The sequence below is a fragment of the Cupressus sempervirens genome, chromosome 3 (genome assembly GCF_028749045.1).
Source record: "Cupressus sempervirens isolate cs-2001-9-10 chromosome 3, ASM2874904v1, whole genome shotgun sequence".
NCBI classification, from domain to species: domain Eukaryota; kingdom Viridiplantae; phylum Streptophyta; class Pinopsida; order Cupressales; family Cupressaceae; genus Cupressus; species Cupressus sempervirens.
Genome location: NC_143120.1, coordinates 80,037,086 through 80,059,714, shown reverse-complemented (window position 1 = coordinate 80,059,714; position 22,629 = coordinate 80,037,086). Strand labels below are relative to the sequence as shown.

The window sequence follows — 22,629 nt, the reverse complement described above, 5'->3', positions numbered from 1 at the left end:
TTTTCTCATTTCTTCCCTATCTTCTTCTAGAGAATGTAGAATGAGATGTATCTCAATTTCCTCATTCGCTATGATCTTCCCAAGTTTGTAGACTTCCATTTCCAGATCTTTTTCTCCAAGCGATAAGGCTTCTCCTTGTCAGAACTTAGCTCTGATACCAATTGTTGGAATCTATAAGTGGGAAGATTTACTTCTAAGGAGGGGGGGGGGGGGAGGGGTGTGAATCAAAAGTAAAAAAAACATTACCCTCTAAAAATTTTAATGGAGACTATGCACATGCATCTAACACATCTAATTAACATGAAAATAAAGACATGCATGAAAATAGATAACACAAGATTTGGTCACCCAAAAAACCTCCAAAATGAGAAGGTAAAACTGGAGTTGGGATGACACCCACAACTTATCACTACAGCAATATGTAATTGATTAAGGTTACAAAGTTTGACCATCAACAATGGTCTATCCTATCAAAGGCATGCCCCGTTAAAAGCTTTACACCCTATTAAAAGTGACCTATCTAAAGGATTTACAAACATTTACTTGGAATGTCACCCTATTAAAGGATTTCACACCTTGTTAAAGGTTTTATAAAATAGTTGTTAAGCTAACCTATCTTCATAGGATTTCCATTCTCCTAATACAATGGCTACAAAGTATCTGAGAATGTATTGATCTGATGACTTACAATCTTCAATTGCTGATTCCAAATCCTTGTTCTATTTTATCTTATCTGACCCTTTCTGATCTGATATATCTCTGTTTGAAGTGTTGATACTCTGTTCTTGACAAACTGATTCTACAAAGTTGTTCTTCCTCTAAGTCTTCTCACCACTTCCAAAACTTCACTAGCATTTACTCATGCATTCCCACATGACCTCTTACTATCTATAGAATTATGGGGTTTTGACCTCCTTATAAAGTTTTCAAGACTTAGGGTTAGGTATGAATCTACAATCAAGATTCATCCATCTTTTCCTGCTCAATTCTTTTCATATTTCCTAATTGGCTGCATGTTGATTGCATAAGGAATGCAATAGATTCAATCTAATCTTTTAGATCCTTCAAGATTCATTTCAGGTCAGCTCAAAAATGATTTACATCTAAGTTTGTTAAGGCACAAACACATATGCTAATTCTGTATTACTCAACACTTACTAATTGATGATGCTTGACACATATAGGAATTTTATCTTTCTTAGCTCCTATAGTAACTTTGTCTTGCTTGGCTCCTATACTTTTCTTAGCATATATACTAGCTTGTAATCAATTATCACTCAACACTTGAAACTTGCTTGGCACTTGAATAACTTGGCTCCTATTGAATTTTTGGCTCGGCACATACTGTAGCTCAACATCTATATTATACTCGGCATCAACTTAGAAATTTCTTAATTGTTTTGACACTCAATTGTCAAAACCAATCTGAGACAAACACAAACTACAAAATGGTAGCCCCCCTCCCACATCCTATCATAGATGTATCCTCTGCATGCATGCTCCACTACACCAGAATGACTATCCACCCACACAAACTGCAAGGGGGTAATAGGAAAGACTCACTCCTACAATTGTATGGTGACCAAGGCTAGACCCCTTATAGAGTTATGGCTAGAACCCTAGTGAATCATAGGACCTAGCTAGGGCCCTACTATTCTAAAGGGGGCAGGATCTATTTATGTGAATAGAATTGGAATTTTAATTTTTATCTTGATTTTTTGTATCAATGGAGCTGCTTAGCACATCTTAAGCAACAAGGGAGCTCATAAAAATATTACCTATTCCAATGAACAAGAAGACTACCAAAAGCTAACTAAGTAGCAATGGAGCTTCTTAGAAAATCTTAAGTACCAACAAGGGAGCACAAATTAGTCAAATGAGATATTGACTAAAACATTTAATATCGTGAGCATTTCCATCTTAATCTATTATTACTAAACCTAATCAAAAGAAGTCATAAAGCACCTAGATCATGCAAATATACATTTTATTAGTGATTTGTTTAAGCAATAAACTTAATTGTTGTGTACCTCATCAAAAGTAGCTTCATGTCTAACAAGACTCCTAGTATTAAAAATCTCTTCAAAGAATAGCTTTTGAATTGATTGGAGATATTTTCTCTCAATTCTTGCATTTGTGCAAAGTTTAGATTTTTATGGAGTCTATGTGCAACATTTGAAATTCAATCTTTGGGTATGTGCAAGATCATGGTCAACCAAACTATGCTCTTAAATGGTAATTAAAAATAAGAAAATCAAGGTTATGTCAACTTGACGTGCAATTTTCTACTTGTTATTAACTTTATATCAAAAAGTTGAAAGAAAATAATCTCTAGCAAATTGAATCTAGTTTCTAAATTACTAGGACTTATCTCAAAAAAAAAAATTTGATTGGTCAAAATTTTGAATTTTAATGCAATATTACAAAAATTTCAAAACAAAAATAAGTAGACGTATGTATAACCACCTTAATCAAAATCAAATGGTAATATTTTTTAATAATATTCTAAATATAAGTAGTAGACTCATTCATGGATGTGATAGAAATTTTTTGGTAATTTTATTCTAAATAAATAATAATTAATTAATTTTTGACTCTAGTATTTTTGGAATAAAAAAACTCTCACGTCTGACCACCTTAACTAATTCAAAACTCTACAAAATTCAATTTTTTGTTTTTTTTCCTTATATTAGAAGAAACATAGAATGTGATGCATCTTTTTAATTTAAAAAATGTTGTACCATTTGAAAGTTATAGTTTTTTTTCAAGTAGTGTGTCAACCAACACTTTACACATAACTCCATTAGAAAATAAGTAATAATTACTTACTAAACTCATAATTTGATAAACCTTAAATTTATGGAAAGATAAAAACATTTTTAAGAAACCCTTTTCATTTCATCAAATTTTGGTGTAAAAAAGGTCATCATCTACATGTTTGAAGTAAAAATCACATAAAAATAGGCCAAAATCACATTTTTAGGATGTTTATAAAGTTGACCATATAGGTTTTGTATCAAAACATATAGTAGACCTTATAGAGATATTAATTGTTTTGATTTAGTATCAAGGTGGGTGGGAAAAAAGTTGGAATAGATTTTGAAATGGTTTGAGACATTTTAGAACTACAGATTTTTTAAATTGCCACTTTTTGGCACACCATGATCCTACACATACCCCTTTTCATGTTTGGAAAGCATATATATTATGAGGAAGAAAATTCTCCTAATCATTAATATTGAATGAATCTATGTTGATTATAAATTAGACTTACTCAAAATTTAGATCAAAGATTTAAAAAACACTAGGTTCATCAAAGATGACTCTACAATAGGGATTTTCTTCTTTGGAGCCTATTTTTCACAAAGAAGAATGGAGATGTTCTGTAAATTTTGTAGTGCGATTGGGCATGATGGTTTTGTCAGTTCATTTTAATTTAGGTTTTATGAAATCTGTATAGGTAATTTAATGAAGTTTATGGGTTTACATAGAATTTGAGAAGAGTTATCTTGTGATAAAGGGGGTTTTCATTTTTCCTTTCATTACAAAATTTAGTATTTTATCAAATCCTTTCACACTCCTTCCCAAGGTCTCTAGCTAGGCTTTGGGTAATCTATGCCTATGTTTGTTGCATTATTATAATACATATATATATATATATATATATATATATATATATATATATATATATATATATATATATATATATATATATATATATATATATATATATATATATATCTTTACAACATCCCATAAATTGCCCTTGATTTCGTGTTTCTACATTTCACATGTATGCAAGATAGGTGGAGAAACCTATGTTTAGTATAGAGTAGATTTTGACTGTATTCTTTGATGGGACTAAAGCTCGAATGGGTAATGGAGCCAGACCATTTTTTGGCAGTCCCACTCTGCATGCAAAGGAACAACTACTTTCTCATCTAGCAACAACTGACTCAAATCTCATGTTGATTTCCCCTTAACTTGGCAATCCACAACTATGACTCATTTATCTTAGCAATAAGAAGTTATCAAGGTAGATACCTATTAGTTTAGAGGTATACCAGAAGTTGGAGATTGTTGACTTAGCTCACAATAATCTAGAGGGGGTGATACCTCCTCAAGTCATTATTAGCCTTGGAAACCTACAACTATACCTCAATATTTTATGGAATTCCCTGCAAGGGTCATTGCCCCAAGAGGTGAGTAAAATATTAATGTCTCAAGCCATTGATAAATCAAATGTGTTTCTTTCCATCTTAATGCATACTTGTGTAACAAGATCATAGAGAGGAAGAGTTACATAGCTAAAAAGTATTTGAACTATAACCCTAACAAAAAACAAATTCACTTTGAGTTAGCAATGTTGTGGATATGGATATAAATGTAATATTGAAAGGAAAATCTTTATAAAGAGTGACTATAATTTCTTAATGTTGTTTGTGTTTCATGATCATGTTTGGTCATTTCTTCTAATGCCAAAAATTTCAATTTTTTCCATATTAGGGCACTACCAAACCATCATATTAACTATTTTGGGAAATTTAACACATCAAGTAAACTTACCCACAAGTTATTCTGATTACAATGTCCACTGTTGACTAATGGAAGTAGGATTTTAGATCATATTCATATTGCATTAATTATAACAAATAAATGTAAGTTTGTTCATCAGATAGGTAAAATTATACAAATCCAAACTTTAAAATCAACTTAAAGTAGATATATGAGGATATTTAGATAATGATTTTTATTTCTAACTAAAATGCACTATGCAAAATGAATATTCAATGATTAAAATTTGTCATGAAGTGAAAGATAAAACAAACGAATCTAAAGAAGGAAAAAGAAGCTTGTCTAACCTGAAATAAGGTAAAATGAATGAGATAGAGAATCAACTTGGGTTGAGCAAACCAAATTAATCTATCATTTGGCTTCACCACTAGAGCTCCTTGCACAACAAGATTTCTATCTTGAATATGTAATGCCATTCTAATTATTATAACTTGTAGCATTGTTCCCACTATCAAAAGAATATGCAAAAAAATTATTTTTAGTCTTTCTAAATTACTATTTAGAAAGTAAACAATTGTTACTTTAACATTTCATGGTGTTAAAAAAGGATATGATATCTTTTATAATGAGGTGTGCTTAAATAGTTTGAATGTTCTTATGAGATAACAAGATAATGCTATGAATGTCTTGACTTATTACTATCAGGTTAGTTATTTTGTATGCTAAATATCTCAAAAATCTTCTACAACATTGGCTATATGGTCCATAAATGGAGATTTCTAGTGGCATTTCTCTCGCTAATGAAAAATGCAACACTTTGTTCCCCAATGCACACATTCATAAAGTACTATATATCATTGCCCCTAGCATGACACCCAAGTCAGCTTCTAGAATCTTTATTTTTCAAACAACCCACACCTGATATTCACAAAGTCCCACAATGCTCCAAGCATGGAGGCACAAAAGGGAAGGCCAAGTTTGAATGCAACACTGAGAAACAAATAGTCATGGCATTCAATTTTCCTCTAAGGAGTGGAATTATAGTATCCCTCATATCACTAGCTTTCTATAAATGCTACCTCAACATGTAGTTCAAATCAAGTGATCAACTTGCACTTTTTCCATTGGCAATTCTTGGGAAGGTCCACGCTAATTGTTACCAATAGAAATCATCCACTATGTCCATGTCATATTGATTTTGTCTACTATGCCACTTAAAAGGTCTGATCCTTAAAGAAAAACCTTCTTAAATTCAATGATATACAAGGAGAAAGGGAAAATGAATAACCAATTGTTCATGGCAAGGGCCTCAAATATGTTATATGTGGTATAGGTTAGTTGGGATGTCCAAAATATTAGCCTAGGCCATACCATCTATATTCAATTCAATAAAAGTGGTCAAAGCAAAGAAATCCATCCTTCCTAGCTCATTGATATACATTGCATGTTTCAATATCTAGTACCTTATGCTTTGAGTTATTGCTTGAAATGTGTATTCAATGGTTAGAATTCTTGAACTTTAACTTGATCTTTTGTTCCTAAGGGTTTCTACTAACAAACCCTTTGGTAACTTTTTGAAGGTAGGGCTTATCTTTATATAGTCCTTGAGAATCTTCATGTTCTTTTTATTCCTTATGGTCTATTTTAGAATGACCACAAATTGAATTCAGTGGTAATATGATTCTCTTAAAGAGATGAGCACATTCTTAAATTTTAAAACTACAAGAAAATTCAAAATTGGGTGAAGAACCAAATTTTGTTTCGTTGTTATTGTTGCAATCTAGATCTGATGCAAGTGGCAAGAACTTGAGTTGCTTTAGATAAACATATAGGAGATACTTTACTCATTCCTTTTTGGGACCAAAAAATTGAAATCTAGTAGATGTAGAAAATGAGACCTTCACAGATTACTTATTCTTGTTAGGTACAAAGGAATACAACATCGTGCATTATAATTACTATCTGATGATCATGTTCAATAGCTTAATGGTGATTATTTTAGATTCTTATTATTTAGTGCTATATTTGATAGATTAAATACATGACATAACAATAAATATGATAGCAGATACTAGATACAAGTGTAAAATATGTCTTTAAATTCTATCATGAAATTATTATGGAGAAGAATAAAGATGGTTTCTCAAGGAGTGCAGTTCATCCCACTACACCATGCTACCTTCCTTGATGATACCTCTAACCAATTGACACTTATAACTACCTAGTAGTGAAAAAAAACTTAACACAAACAATTAATATGTTGTTGGATGGCTAATATTTTTGAATATAACAATAAACAATGTATGTTGACTACACTTATCTTTTGAATTTTAGTAGTATGTTTATGGTTTTTTTAGTGTACCTAAGATGAAACCTACAACTACAATTTCTTTAGGCTACCTTATGAGTTCTATCAAACTAATTTAGCTTGAGTTTGTAGGTACAATAATTTAAGCCTATCTTGTGGTTGATATAACTCCCCTAATTTAAGTCTACCTTAATGGCTTCTCACACTATCCTCGATGTTGACTAATATTGTTAGCCAATGAAATCCATCTCTTAAAACCAAGGAGGTCAAAAAATTCTATATAGCTATGTGGTTTTTGTTGATTTTTTATGGTTAATTCCTATTTTTCCTTGGAAAAAATCTTTGACTAGAACTAAGAAAGAAAAGCATATGTCAATGATGGTTGTATTATACAAGATTTTTAACAATAATCACATTTTTCATTGAAGATTTGTTAGAGAAATTATTGGTTAACATTAACAAATTTAGGAAAGACATTAAGCTTCTTATTTTGACCAAAAATGAAAATGCCACTTGTTTGGTATAGCAGTTAGTAGATTAGTTCAAAGGTGAAGTATGTAGTAATTCTATAGGAGAAGATAATGTGCTTGGCACAAAACCTTAATTTTCAAACTATCCACAATTTTTGGAAAATTTCCACTTAAATATATCTAATATAAAAGATGGAGTACTTATTCCAAATTGTGTTCCTAGTTTAGATCGAAAGTTAGCATTTTAGAATTATAAGCATTCCCAATATCTTTAGTATGTGAATGACACAAAATTTGTGTCAGCTGGGGTTGCTTATGAAGATAATTGGTTTGTGTTAGTTCTTGCTATCAATACAACTAGTGGTAATTGCCAAACATATTGTAGAGGCATGATAGATTATGTTAATAAGTTATTGTCCTAATTGCCAATCTTGGGGGCTTTACTTCTAGTAGCCTAAAACTCTAATTAGTTGATTTCAATTATTTAAAACCCATTTAGTTTGATATGGTCTAAACATCACATTCGATGTCTTAAGAAAAATCTCAATGCCCAAATCTACTAAGCCCAGAGCCCACATTTTAGTTACTTTGGGCATTGTGGTCTATTCCACTTGTCCCAATTTTTATTGGGATGACATCATTTAGATAAAATTAACTCATGTTTAGTTTCCAAAAAGCTTTGCTATCAAATCATTCTTTCTAATTTTAACATTCTAGAAGTTGAACTTTATTTTCTTTCTATTTACTAATTTAATTGTTTCCTTGAGCATCATAATATTCAAATTCAATCTAAAATTTCTATTTTTAGTATGCCCTAGTTTTTGCCTAAAAAAATAATGAAATCTACATTACAAGACATTAACAATATTTACTAGTTTTGAAAATAAATTAGAAGACAAGGAAACCACCAAAATATAATTTAGAAAGTTGGGTATCTAATAATTGATTTTTAAATATTGTGTCTTACAAACTTATTTTTTGTTGTATGAAAAAAATTAAGCTTACAAAACAAGTAAAATATATTTTATGGGAAATTTATCTTAACAACAACAAGTTATCAAGGGAGATACCTATTAGTTTGGAGGGATGTGAGAAGTTGGAGCTCCTTGACTTAGCTCACAATAATCTAGAGGGGACGATACCTCCTAAAGTCATTCTTAGCCTTGGAAACTTGCAACTCTACCTCAATATTTCTTAGAATTCCTTGCAATGGTCATTTCCATGGGAGGTGAGTAAAATTGTAATGTCTCAAGCCATTGATAAATCAAATGTGCTTCTTTCTATCTTAATTCATACTTGTGTAACAAGAGCGTAGAGAGGAAGAGTTACATAGCTACAAAGTATTTGAACTAAAACCCTAATGAAAAAATAAATGCATTTTGAGTTAGCAATGTTGTGGGTATGGATATAAATTTAATATTGAAAGAAAAACATTTATAAAGAGTGACAAGAATTTTGTAATGTTATGTGTGTCTCATGATCATGTTTTCTCATTTCTTCTAATACCAAACATTTAAATTTTTTCCATATTAGGGCACTACCAAACCATCATATTGACTATTTGGGGAAATTTAACACATCAATGTCCACCATCCAATCATGGAACAAGAATTTTAGACCATATTCGTACTACATCAATCATGATAAATAAATGTAAGTTTGTTGATCAAATAAGAAAAATTATACAAATCCAATATTTAAAATGAACTGAAAGTAGATATACGAGGCTATTTAGATAATGATTTTTATTTCTTACCCATGCCCAAAAGAAAAAGGCTAACTAAAATGCACTCCACAAAATGGATATTCAATGATTACAATTTGTCAATAAATGAAAGATAGTAATACTAAAGTCAATAGCAATGAACCTAGGAACACTCAAACCCTACACAACACAGAAAACATTTCACTTCATATAGGAAATTTATATTGGCTTTTAGTGGTTCTAGCCACATCACTAGATGAATAATAGGACATATTAGATCCTTGGGTGAGGATAGATAGGTTGTCAAGTTAAATTTTTCTCCTAAGTTGATATTATGGGTCTAAGTTGGAAAATAGGGGTTTGGTTGACCAAAATGGGTAGAAGGGTTGATCAAGGGTTAAATTTTTTTTGGAATGTCTCAATAAACCTATTCATTCCCCTGACCAAGTTTGGTGATCCCATCTTATTAGATTTGCAAAAATTGCTAAAAGGTTGAAAAAGTTGCAAAGATGCAATTTTGACAAATTTGCAACTTTTCTTGCTCAATGAGAAACTTGCCTATGTTAGCTAGTTAATAGGCTGTAAATGACCAAAAAAGGCTACTAACACTTGTATAAGTCCATTCTTGATCGATTTGAAGGGTTGGAAGAATTTTGGTTGTACAATGTACAAATTTGGCATTGAAATGTAATTGTAGCCAGTTAGAAATAGAGCAAGTTCACTATGTAAATGTAATGAGCTGCAGTTTTTCTTGATTGGAATAGTTAGTTACATTTATGTCAGTTCTTCCTAGGTTTTCAAGGTTTCAATTTTGGGTATGATTACTATTGTACATTGATTTTTGGTTATTTACTAATTTTCTTGTTCATAATAGCCAGTTTTGTAAAAATGGATTGAAAGTCTCTTTTCCATGGTTGAAAATTCATGAAACTAAGGGGAAAGAGAGTTAAGTAAATGTACTATATCATATCAACATCAGAGATATTTATAATGGTGGCAAACAATTGTTTGTGCAAGCCCTAGTCAAGAAATCTAGCCTTGACTTGTGCTTTTTTATTGGTAAACAACAGTAAGAAGGGGTTTGAGTGATTAATTTCCTCAAACCAATGAAGGAAAGTGAAGGCAAGTCGTGAGGCGTAGTGTTAGGCTAATGATCCCGGTGCTACGCATCAACTCCAGTTCGAGTCACACTAGGTTTACCACAAACCCTTCAATGAGCACAAATGTTTCATTTACTTTTTTAACACTCCCGATTCTATTCAGCACAGGATTGTTGGTATCCTACGATTTTAGATAGGTTCACTTCCTTTGACTTATCTTGGCATTCCTATTGCTGTTTCTAGGCAGCCAGGTCTCTTCTGGCAAAATTTGATTACCATGCTTCAGGATAAGGTAAATCATTGGACTCATAGATGTCTTTCTACTGCTGCCTAGGTTACTCTTCTTCAAGCCGTTATCCAAGCTCTTCCTACTTATAGAAGCATGGTTCATGCTGCACCTATTTACTTTCTCAAGGAGTTTGATGCTCTTTCTTGACAATTCCTTTGGAGTGGTAATTTTCATAGTACTAAATGGAGCTTGGTTAATTGGGCAACTGTTTGTAGGCTTAAAAAGGAGGGTGGTCTTGGTCTTCATTCTGCTCTATTGAGTAGACAAGCTTTGGCTGCTAAAATTTATTGGCGATGGTGCTCTGGACAGCATTAAATTTGGGCTTGTATTATCACTCATAAATATTTTCATGGTGCTGATCCTTGCTTTGTTTCTGCACTTCCTCTTGAAGGTCGTGGCTCAATGGTTTGGCATACTTTGAAGACAAGTGCGATGTTGGTGAAGAGGGGTTTGTTCTGGATATGTAAAGGAGGTTCTTAGGCTTTGTTTTGGTCTGATGCTTGGGATGGATTCCCTTCCATTTTATCCATATACCCTCATCTTCGGCCTCTTTGTGACTCTTTTCTTGCCACTGGATGGGATAAAGTGGCTCATTACAAGACTCCTTATCAATTGGGACTTGTTGTTGGTTATAGATGGAAGCATTCGTCTGATTGGCCTCCTGGAGGTACGGACATGGATCGTCAGGAGCTCTCTTAAATTCTGGCCTCTAGAGAGTGTTCCTCTTTGCTTGGTCTAGATGTATTGGCTTGGGGCGGTACCTTGTCTGGTAAATATCATGTCTCTGCTGGGTATCAGGAGATAACTAGACAATTATTTGGGGATGCTGAGGTCCCTTGGTGGAAGCAAGTCTAGAATAAAGTTTCTTGGTCCAAGTGCAATTTTTTCATGTGGCTAGTGGCTCACAACCGTTGTCTTACTTGGGATAATCTTTGTAAATGTGGATTTCAGGGCCCCTCTTATTGTGTTTTGTGTGGTAATGGAGAGGAGTCTATCTCCCATCTATTCTTCCATTGCTCCTATTCTACTCAGATATGGCACCTTTGGTGGAGCGCTTGGGGTTGCTCTTCTCGGCATGCTTCCTCTTTGCCTGAGTTCTGGGCTCGCTTGGGTAGTGCTCCCTCCAAGTCTTCTTCTCTCCATGTTGCTTGGATTGCTGGCCCATCTTTCATGCTTTGGCATATCTGGTTGGAGAGGAATCGTCGCATATTCCAAGATGTTTGGCTTGGTGTTTTGCATCTTTGGTAGAAAATATCACATTCTCTCCAAGAAACTATTCTTGTGAAGTGTGAGCTTGATGGGGGTATGGATCCGGTTGATCTTGCTATCTGTAATTGCCTCAATTTTCATCTGCAGGATGGGGTTGCGGCTCATAGGTTTCCTTCTATATCTAGGTAGCTTCACCATCAGAGGAAGGGTCGGGTTAACTGGGATGGGCACTAGACTCCTCCTCCCTGTGGAGTTTTGAAAATTAACACTGATGGTTCTTCTCGTGGAAATCCTGGTCTGGCTGGTATTGGCGGAGTGGCTCGTTGTAGTTCTGGGAATGTTAAATTTTTCTTCTCAATTCATAAGGGTGATTATACTAACAATCTCATGGAAGCTCAGGCTATTTTATATACTATGGAACAGTGTTTCTTGTGGGGATGGAGTAAGATTATTTGTGAGTCTGATTCACAGGTGGTGGTGAACATGCTTTCTTTGCAAGAGCTTGAGGATGTTAGTTAGCAGCTGGCCACTGTTGTTAAGAAGATTCTTTTCTTCTCTTCCTCTTTTCAGTTCATTAGGTTCAAGTATATTCTGTGAGAATGGAATAGACCTACTGATGGTTTAGCCAAATGGGTTTCTAGTCATTATCCGGGTTGGAATATTAGGGAGAGGGGGCAACTGTCCTTTGAGATGGTGCAAGAATTTGATGATCTTGTTGCTCAGGATCGAGCTCCTTGTTGAGCTCTCCTTGTTGTATTCCTTTCTGTCTTAATAAATTTTTACCCCTCTTTTTGCACTTTAAGTGTTAAATTATGGTCTAATATTTATCCTTGTACAATAAGTGTTTGAGTGACCTTGGAAACAAGTTATTTTTATTTTATTCCAAACTAGGCTAAATTACTTGGAAACCCTCATGAAATTGGGCCTAATTGATTTGGGTTGTGTGAAGGGTTTGAAATATTGAAATGACTAAGATCCTTATTTTATTGGAAAATAGTAGTCATATTGTTTTATGAGATTCTTAAGATTTTTATTGTGAAAATTCTCAAAACTCTCTTTTGTAACCCTCTTTTTTTTTTGGTATAATAACAACATTATTCATCTTGGTTGATTATTCTTAAAAGATATCTTCATGGTGGTTGGTACTTGGGTTGGACCTATCAACTTACATCTTATATAGTTTGGAATATTCTTCAAATACCAAGGAATAGCTTGGAAAGCAGGATGACCTTGTTCTAGCCATGTTTGAGAAGGAATATCAGCAACAATATGTAAGATTGGCCATAAAGTTGGGAGAAAATTTGTACAAGGTTTATGTCATCCTAATGGTTCATTTGGAAACCTCAAAACCCTCAAAAAAAACCTTGACTTCATTAGTTCTTAATGAACCGATAGCTAGTGAACAACTCCACAGTGGGAAGTGCACATATGAGCACCAATTTTTTGTGCTTTTCTTGATCCTATTGGTGTAGTAAGGTGAAAGAAAAGGATCTTCAATTGATCCTAAGTTGGTGAGCCAAGAATCACCATCAAGGTCATAGAAGTGATCTAGTAAGCACCTAGAAAGAACTAGGAAGTAAGGAAGCAAGCCTTGTTGTTACATCAATGATTCAAAATTTTGATACTTAAATTATTCACACAGTTAAATCCACAAATTTATTGACACATATTATCATACTTCAAGGATGTTAATATGTGTAGTGTAAGTAATGTGAATTTGATGAGGACATTTTTATAGTAGTTAGTCTTTGTTAACTTACATTTGATATAAGTTTTGGGCATGCCCACTTATTCTAGACTAGCTAATGTTTATAGCCTATGTATGGAGTGTGACATTTTGAATCAAGTTATAGAAACATTACATTATTTTCCATAATAGTGACTTAGAACCATAAGTTGTGTCACACTTTATATGTGACGAGTAGATTTATATTTGTAATATCCCCACTAACAATTAAAATTGATAATAAATCAAAATAAATTGATATAGATTCTTCTTAATAAGTATTTAAATATATAATAATCAAAGAGTATATGACAAATTAATTAGATGATTGAAGCACACCATTAAAGCTAATCTAAAGAAATAGCTTAGCTTATTTTATGGATTAATATAAAGTAAGCTTATCTAAAAAGACATTAAAGAACACTAAATATACCAACTCTAAATACAAAATAAAATACTCTTATCCATGCCTATAAACACTTAACATATTTCTAACAACTAAAGTAAATTAAAAAATAACTATCAAAAGTTGTGACGAATTTGGAGATCCACGTATATAAGTACAAGGGAAGCATCATGATAATGGACCATCAAACACTAAGAAATAAATCATTCAACATAACCAAAGATTGTTATCTAACTTGACATAACATTGCCACCAAAAACCATAATATAAATCAATCTTTTAAAAGGGAAACACATATCAAAACAAAACAAAGAATCAAGGACCAATTGCATGGGATTATTTGGTGGAAAAGAGAAGGAAATTTTGTAGCAAACCAAAATGAGAAATAAACAAGGATAATCATTGATTAAATAGAAGATATTTATAGATTAAAGACCACCAAATATGCATCCTTGAGGCTCAAAATTGTAGGGAGGAGTGCATTAAAGGTACATAAAACAAAGTTAATTGATTTTATTAATTAGAAGGTTTCTTTATTTATTAAATAAATTTTATTATATGACTATATATATAATATTATTAAAAGATATTATAATTCATTTTCAATTGGTATTTAGAAATATAAATAGATTAATTATTTGGTTTGTATATTTTTCACAAAATGAATTAAGAACTTATAGTGCTAGTATAAGGACTTGCTTACCTATATAAATGGATAAGACGGGATTGATGAAATCTTGTAGTGCTAGTGTAGGAAGTGAGATCCTCATATAAAAACCTATCATGCTAGTGCAAGAGATGGGTAACCTTGTATAAATGGCTAGATGAGAACAAAATAATGGTTAGAAATAAGGAGATAATAATATATTTCTACTTTTTAGTATTTGATACTAATATTTATTTTGCAAGTATATTGTCCCAATCTAACCCTTGTAGTGTTTACATTAAAATATTATAGGTGGTGAATTCAATGCTATAATAACTCCTAGAGGAAAATAGTGGAAAATCACCAAACAATCTCAATAACAATAGATTTCAATATCACCAAACTATAGAATTAGAAGTCATCTTTATATAAATGGCTAAGATGGGATTGATGAAATCTTGTAGTGCTAGTGTAGGAAGTGAGATCCTTATATAAATACCTATCATGCTAGTGCAAGAGATGGGTAACCTTGTATAAATGGCTAGATGAGAACAAAATAATGGTTAGAAATAAGGAGAAAATAATATATTTCTAATTTTTAGTATTTGATACTAATATTTATTTTGCAATTATATTGTCCCAATCTAATGCTTGTAGTGTTGACATTACAATATTATAGGTGGTGAATTCAATGCTATAATTAATCCTAGAGAAAAATAGTGGAAAATCACCAAACAATCTCAATAACAATAGATTTCAATATACTATCTTGGCCCATATCCTCCCTCATTCTAGTTCAAATCACTTTGCAATTTAGCGAAATATAATTGAGGATTCACTCCCAAACAATGTCCTTTCAAGTTTGGAAAAATGTGGGTGAGGGATGAAAACCTAATGAATACCATAGAATAGTAGTTGAAGGAAGCAGAGGTATTGAGATCACAATATATTATATTGCTTGGTAACTTAGATAAAGATGATCAAGAATAAATTGCAACTTTGGTAATACTTTTGAAAAAAAAAAAGAGAGAATAGATTAGGAAATTGAGGAGCCTAAAAGGGTTGTGACTGATAAAGGAATAGACATGGAGCTTTATCTCAAAGAAAAGAAACTATTAGCTACTTAGGAAGATATCCTTGGTATGTTAGTTTGAGCTTCACTTTGTTTTGAGAATAATTTAATATTCTCTACTTAACAAGGCCAACCATGTGAAGATGGAATCTCATTTTGCCTCACCCCCCCTTCGCCTAACATTAATCTAAATAACCCATTATCATCTAATTACATAATTCATTCATTCATTCATCCATTTATGAAGTATAACATTCAATCAATACAACCACATAACTTTCATTAATATGATATAAAATTCATTAATATACAATGCTAATCAAGACTTCATTAACACATAATAATATTCATTAACATGAAATAAAAATCAATATTAATATGCAACATTAATAGATAATTACTTAAAACAATGTTCTTTCATTATCCAACAAAGTTTATAAAACAAGGTTTATCAAAGAGTATTTTTTAAAAATCATTTATTCTTTTTGTTTTTGTTAGCTCTCTTAACGTAAAGGCTGGTAGGAACATGAATATCTGCCTCATTGTCCTCCTCTTGTGGCACATGTAATGTCAAATTATGATTCCTCCTCCTATTTTGAGCAGCAGGAGGTTACTACACTAAAGGGGGCTATGTTGCAAGAACAAGTAAATGGGTTAAATTGGCATACTCTTTTTCTTTTAAATTAACTTTTACAAGTACTTAATTAACCAATACAACATAACATGACTTTTTCTTACCTAAAAATGCCACATCATGTACATGAAAATTTTTATCAGCTGCCATGTCAACATGTTGAACACTTGGAACATGCTCCACTACTTCACCATGATGTTCAACATGCTCTAAAATATTCAAAAAAAGGTTACATGTCAAATTGAAATTGAAAATGTTAAATTGTATTCATTATTTGTAATGAATTTCTAATAGAAAATGAATACATCCATTATGTAGAGGAAAGGGTGATGAACCTTTTACATAAGATAAATTATTCAAATTTGGCTTAGAAATCCACACGTTTCCAAAAGGTGGACAATGGCTTTATTAGACTCCACCCAACCAAGACTCTTCACAATGAAAAATAATGATATATTTGAAGTTTTTAATGTATATAATGATGGATTAAGATGGATTTCAAGTTCATAAACTTATTTTCGACTCACAATAGCAAAAAGACTCTAAAGTACCCTAAAAATTAGCATTTCACCCTTTTTTCCCCTTAACACAATTTTTTTTCAAAGGATGGAACAAATAAATTGTATATTTGGACACCCTTTTGGACCTATCACAAAATACTAAAATATTTTTATCGACACCTTTGGACCATGTATGGCTTTCCTCACTGTGTGACCCTGAAATGCACCAAAATAGGGTGATTTAACAAAGCAACTACCACATATAAATATCTCCAAGTTCTAAAACCTTGGAAAGTATCATTAAATGAGTCAAAACCTCTAAATATAAAAGGAATTAGACTCAAAACATGTACAACACCAAAAGCCCCAATTTGGTTGCTTCAAACCCCTATTTTGAGGGTTTCTCCGATCTCACTCTTCCAAAACTTTCCAAGATTAATTGGTGATGTATTCTCCATTAAATACACCATATAAACTATTAAAATCATAAAAACACCATGTAATTCAGCCCAAACTCTTTCTGCTACACTTGTGCCATCATTTTCAAAGGGAACACTCCTTGTTCTAGTCTGTGATCACAATTTCCAATCAATTTTCTGCATGTATCAGGCTATATTCATATAATAAAAGGTTATTAAACATAATTTAATGTATTCTAAGACTTTGAGTCCATGGTATGAGTGTTAGTTACCAAGAAAGCTTCAAAACAATGAAAAGAAAACCTAGAAATTCAAAGTACTTTTCTGATCATGAAAGCATAGTCATGTAAAATGACTGTCAAACCCTCTAAAATGTATAAAATATCCTAATAATAACCTATTGAAACCTTCTAATAATTTTCTATATAATACCTCCAATCAAAACAAGAAGTAACAAGGGAAAACAATAGAATTACTAATCCAAAACATGAATTTCATTAACTCTTTGTGTTGTCCGTACACTCTAGGCTTCCTTGCCACACCATGGAGTTTCAAATAAAAAAAATAATCAAAATTAACTTCCTCAACCTCTTCCAATTAGTTTGAGGGAGTAGTTAAATGTTTAAACTACCAAAACTCCATTTCCCTCCCAATTGACTACTAACCATTATGCATTGAGAATTTAAACTTTTAACTATGAAAATGAATTAAAACACATTAAATCTTCTCACTAAGGTTTTTCCAACACTTAGGAGAGTTATTCAAATTTATTTAAAATTAACTAACCTCCTAAAACCTCCTAGACACATTGGGACATTAATGGTCCAAATTACATTTATTTAATCCTTTCAAGGATGTTATTTCATTCAAATCCATTTCATGGTATTTAAACCGTTAAAGGAGCCAAGACATCATAGTTGATATGATTTGCATCATTTATGATTCCTTTGACCTCCTTGGACCTCTAATTATCATTAAGTGTCTTCCATTCCTTCATAGTCTTCATAGTTTTCTTGTTGTTCCCATGTGCTTGCTTGTTATTCTTAACTGCCCCTACACCATACTCTCCACCACCAAAGAAACTCTTGTCCCAAGAGTTGTGTGGCTAAAGGGATCTCTGCAATGTAGGGATGAAGTAATCTCCCAATGTAAACTTCTTTCACACACCATGCCAACCTGCATTCACACACAACTTGTCAAAAGAGAAACTTGCAATTGCTGATTGTCCTTGTGAAGGACAATGAGAAGGTTGTAAGTCCTTCATCTCTGATCTTTTTCTTGGATAAAATCTTTGCTTCAACATCTCTGACCCATTTGTGTTCTTTTATTGTAGAAAAGGACATTTAATGGTTCTAACTTGTATAAAGGCTAGATCCGAAAGTTCTCCATCTTTAGGACTATCATATTAGCCTTTTGATTGAATTTTCACATCCTTCTTCCATCCAATATCATACATATCATTATTTATTTCTCCTTCCCAAAAAACATAAGAAGTGGATCTTCTTAATTTCTCATTAAGGGTTGCAACTCATACTTCTTGCCTTCATGGTGAAACAAATATTTATTCATGAAACCATCATGGATTACCTTTCTTGACCATTGCCAAGAGTTGGCTAAGATCAAATTTCCACATCTCATATCCATAGCATCACAGAACACTTTATCTCTATATTTACAAAATAAAAATTCAATCATAACTTAAGTACTAATCAACAAATTTTGATTTTCAATCACCCAAGTAGCATAATATGGCTTAGGATGTACAAATGTTTGCAAATTCAACTTCCTAACAACCTCATAAGAAACAAAATTATGAGTTTCACCTAAGTCTATAATAAGTCTACATACTTTACCTTGAAATAAACAATTGGATCTAAAAATACTTGGATTGCATGGTTGTCCTCTTACCATTACCACACATTCTCCTTCTTCAGGTAAGAATTTGATGTTTCTAGACCCTTCTTCAACCTTTGATTCTTCTTGGGTTAAGGTAACTCTTCTATCTATTCCTTTGTCTTCGATCCACTTAGGACACTTGTAGGACTGATGGCCCACTTCATTACAAGTAAAACATCTACTTGTGAACACTTCATTGCCTCTTCCTCCAATTCTTCTGCCTCTATCCCCACCTATTTTATCAAATGAGTAGGGCTTGTACTTGTATTTCTCTTTGTTGTTCTAAAAATTAGTACTTCCTCTACTTCCTCTTCCTCTCATAGAAGATTCTCCTCTTGTGCTACTCTACCTCTGTTGTCTCCTCCTAATCTTTTCTTTGACTTTAATGGCCAACTTATAGAATTCTTTGACTAATCTAGGGGTAGAAAGACTAGGTTCATCTTGTATGTTTAACTTAAGTCCCCCCATGTCCCTAACAATTTTCTCTTCCACATCTTCATCATGACTCACCCTTATGTAAAGTTTTTAAAGCACTTCTGTATACCTTCGAACATCCATGTCTTTTTTCTTTGGACTTTTCATCTTCTTATACAACTAAACTGTATAATCATTTGCTAAAATTTTTGCCTTCATCCCATTCATCATGGTGTACCAAGAAGTAATCTTGGGTGTACCATTCTTCCATCTTTCCACTTACACACAATCCCACCATAGCAATGCATGTCCTTTCATCTTGGACTTTGCTATCTTCAACTTCTGATTCTCTTCTGTTAGAATAATTATTTGTTTACACTTATTAATTAAATCACTTTGATTTAATTAATTAAGTTGTTTATTACTCTAGTTACTTAAGCTTAATCGTAGGTGCATATAATTAATATTTTATATTAATTATAATGCACAAACCTAGTTTTCTTTCCCTTTAGGGTTTTTTCACCTTTAAGGTTGAACTTTTTTAATTTTTATTTTTATGACTTAGAATAAAATTTTTCTCTAACACCATTGAGATTTTACAAGCTCTACTTTTTTATTTTCTAATTTCTCTTCAGTATAATTTATTTGCATACAGGTGTTCTTGGCAATCTGTGAAGTTGGCATTCTTAACTACTACATGGTATCAAAGCATCCCTACTATTTATTAGTCTAGAGATTCTTGAAGCCATGATTCAAAGATAGAAACACCAACTTTTTGAAGGTTTTTTTCTTCAATAGGGAGAAGGGCAATTTTTTGGGGCACTTTGAGCCTAAGAAGACACTTTCATCATGCCCAAAAGGTCTGATACAGTCAAAAGAAATATAAATTTTTTGACTTTTGGTCACTATAGCTTACAGGGAAAAACATTTGGCCCCTAGGAGGCCATACAACCACATTTAAAAAAAAAGAATCAATTTTGGTAGCACTACCTAGCAGCCACTAGAACTCTACCATCACACCACCAACTCATGGCCAATGCATAGCCTAGGCACTACTGCAATTGACAATGCCACCATAGTGATGCCTAGGTCTGGTCACTGCCAGCAAACCACCATCCCTCTACCACCACCAGCAGAGCACTAGTAGTACCACTGGCTTTTTCCTCTTGGGTGCCACCACCACCAGTGGCACCATTACCTATGACCACCAGTGGGCTTACATCAACAACTTGGCATCACATGTTAGCAATCCAACATCACAAATCACTTTTTTGGTAGCCACATCATCGTACGATAGGTTGACATCATCACCCCATACCCCATCTATTGACATCACTTTTTGGCCCAGTCACATCATTTTCTAGCTATTGACATTAGCAAACTAGTGATCAGATTTTTTTTTTGGTGACATCCTCTTGAGGGCTGTATAGCTGTCAAGTTTTTTCTTGGGTCTATAATTTTCTAGTGAGCTCCTCTTTTGGACCTTTAGTTGGTTTTTTGGCCATAACTTGAGCATACAGAGCTATTTTTATGATCTAAAAGAAGCACCAAAAATTTGGTTCAGAGATGGAGACATTGGTCTAGCTTCATTTCATTCAAAGTTCATTTGAGCTCCCAATTTTGGTGTTGAAGTAGAGGGTTTTATTTCTAGGTATGTGTAGGATAATTGGTCAACCAAAATATGCTCTTAAGTGGCAATAAAAAATTAGAAAATTAGGGTTACATCAACTTGATGTGCAATTTTCTACTTGTTATTAACTTTATATCAAAAAGTTGAGAGAAAAGGATCTCTAGAAAATTGAATCCAGTTTCTAAACTACTAGGACTTATCTCAAAAAAAATAAAATTTGATTGGTCAAAATTTTGAATTTTAGTGCAATATCACAAAAATTTCAAAACAAAAATAAGAAGTAGATATATGTCTGACCACCTTAATCAAAATCAAATGATAATATTTTTAAATAATATTCTAGATATAAGTAGTAGACTCATGCTTGGATGTGACACATATTTTTGGGTATTTCTATTCTAAATAAATAATAATTAATTAATTTTTGACTTTAGTATTTTTGGAATAAAAAGCTCTCACGTCTAACCACCTTAACTAATTCAAAACTCTGCAAAATTCATTTTTTCATTTTTTTCCCTTATAGTAGAAGAAACATCAAATGTGATGCATCTTTTGGATTTAAAAAATATTGTACCATTTGAAAGTTATAGTTCTTTTTCAAGTAGTGTGTCAGTCAACACTTTATATGTAACTACATTAGAAAATAAGTAAAACTTATTTATTAAACTCATAATTTGACAAACCTAGAATTTATGGAAAGATAAGAAAATTCTTAAGAAACCCTTTACATTTCATCAAATTTTGGTGAAAAAAAAGTCATTGGCTACAAATTTGAAGTAAAAATCATGTAAAAATAGGCCAAAAGCACATTTGTAGGATGTTTCTTAAGTTGACTGAATAGGTTTGGTATCAAAAGATATAGTAGACCTTATAAAGATATTAATTATTTTTATTTAATAGTAGGGTGGGTGCAAAATAAGTTGGAATAGATTTTGAAATGGTTTGAGATATTTTAGAACTATGTATTTTTTAGATCACCACTTTTTGGCACACCATGATCCTGCACATACCCTTCCTTCTTCTCTACATCGAAATCTAGGTTCTTTTCTCAATTTTTATGCTTTCTATACTTGTTTTCTTTGGTATTTGAGGGATATAATTATCTATTTTGGTGGGGGGAATTTTCTTTTCTGTAATTTAATTCAAAATAAGACCCTTCTACTTCCATTTTCTTCTCTCAATGGTAGACTCTTATGTTTCCTTCCTTACAGCTCACAACTACCATACTTGAAAAGGATAGATGAGCAAATTTCTTATGGCAAAGGGGTTATGTTCACATCTCGATGTGGCTCAGCTAGTTCAACAGAGGCCTTATGAGCTTCTTATGCAATGCAATAAGATGGATGAGGCAATGGGCCTCATTGCAATGAATATTTTAGATGGGTTACTATTTCACTTGGATGGTTTGACTACACCCAGGGCTATGTGGGACAAGTTTTCCACCTTGTTTGGGACAATGAATCAGTTCAGGGTTCTAGAGATAGGTGTAGAGTTTACCACCTTGGTTCTTGAATCATTCATTGGCATTGAGGACTTCTTGATGAAATTCAAGTCTCTTTGGTCTATGTTACAGGTTTCTAGAAAGACAAAGTCAAATGATGAGTGTATCTTTCTGATACTCTCCAAGCTTCGAGGTCCTTATTAGATTTTCACTTCTACCTTCTAGTCCACTATGGATGCTCTAGGTGCA

The 22,629-nt window shown here is 32.6% G+C and overlaps 1 pseudogene; it reads left to right on the top strand.

Moving 5' to 3' along the window:
* Window positions 1–4,168: 4,168 nt before the first annotated feature.
* Window positions 4,169–7,751, top strand: LOC149564870 (putative GPI-anchored protein At3g06035 pseudogene; annotated as a pseudogene).
* The last annotated feature ends 14,878 nt before the right edge of the window (window positions 7,752–22,629 follow it).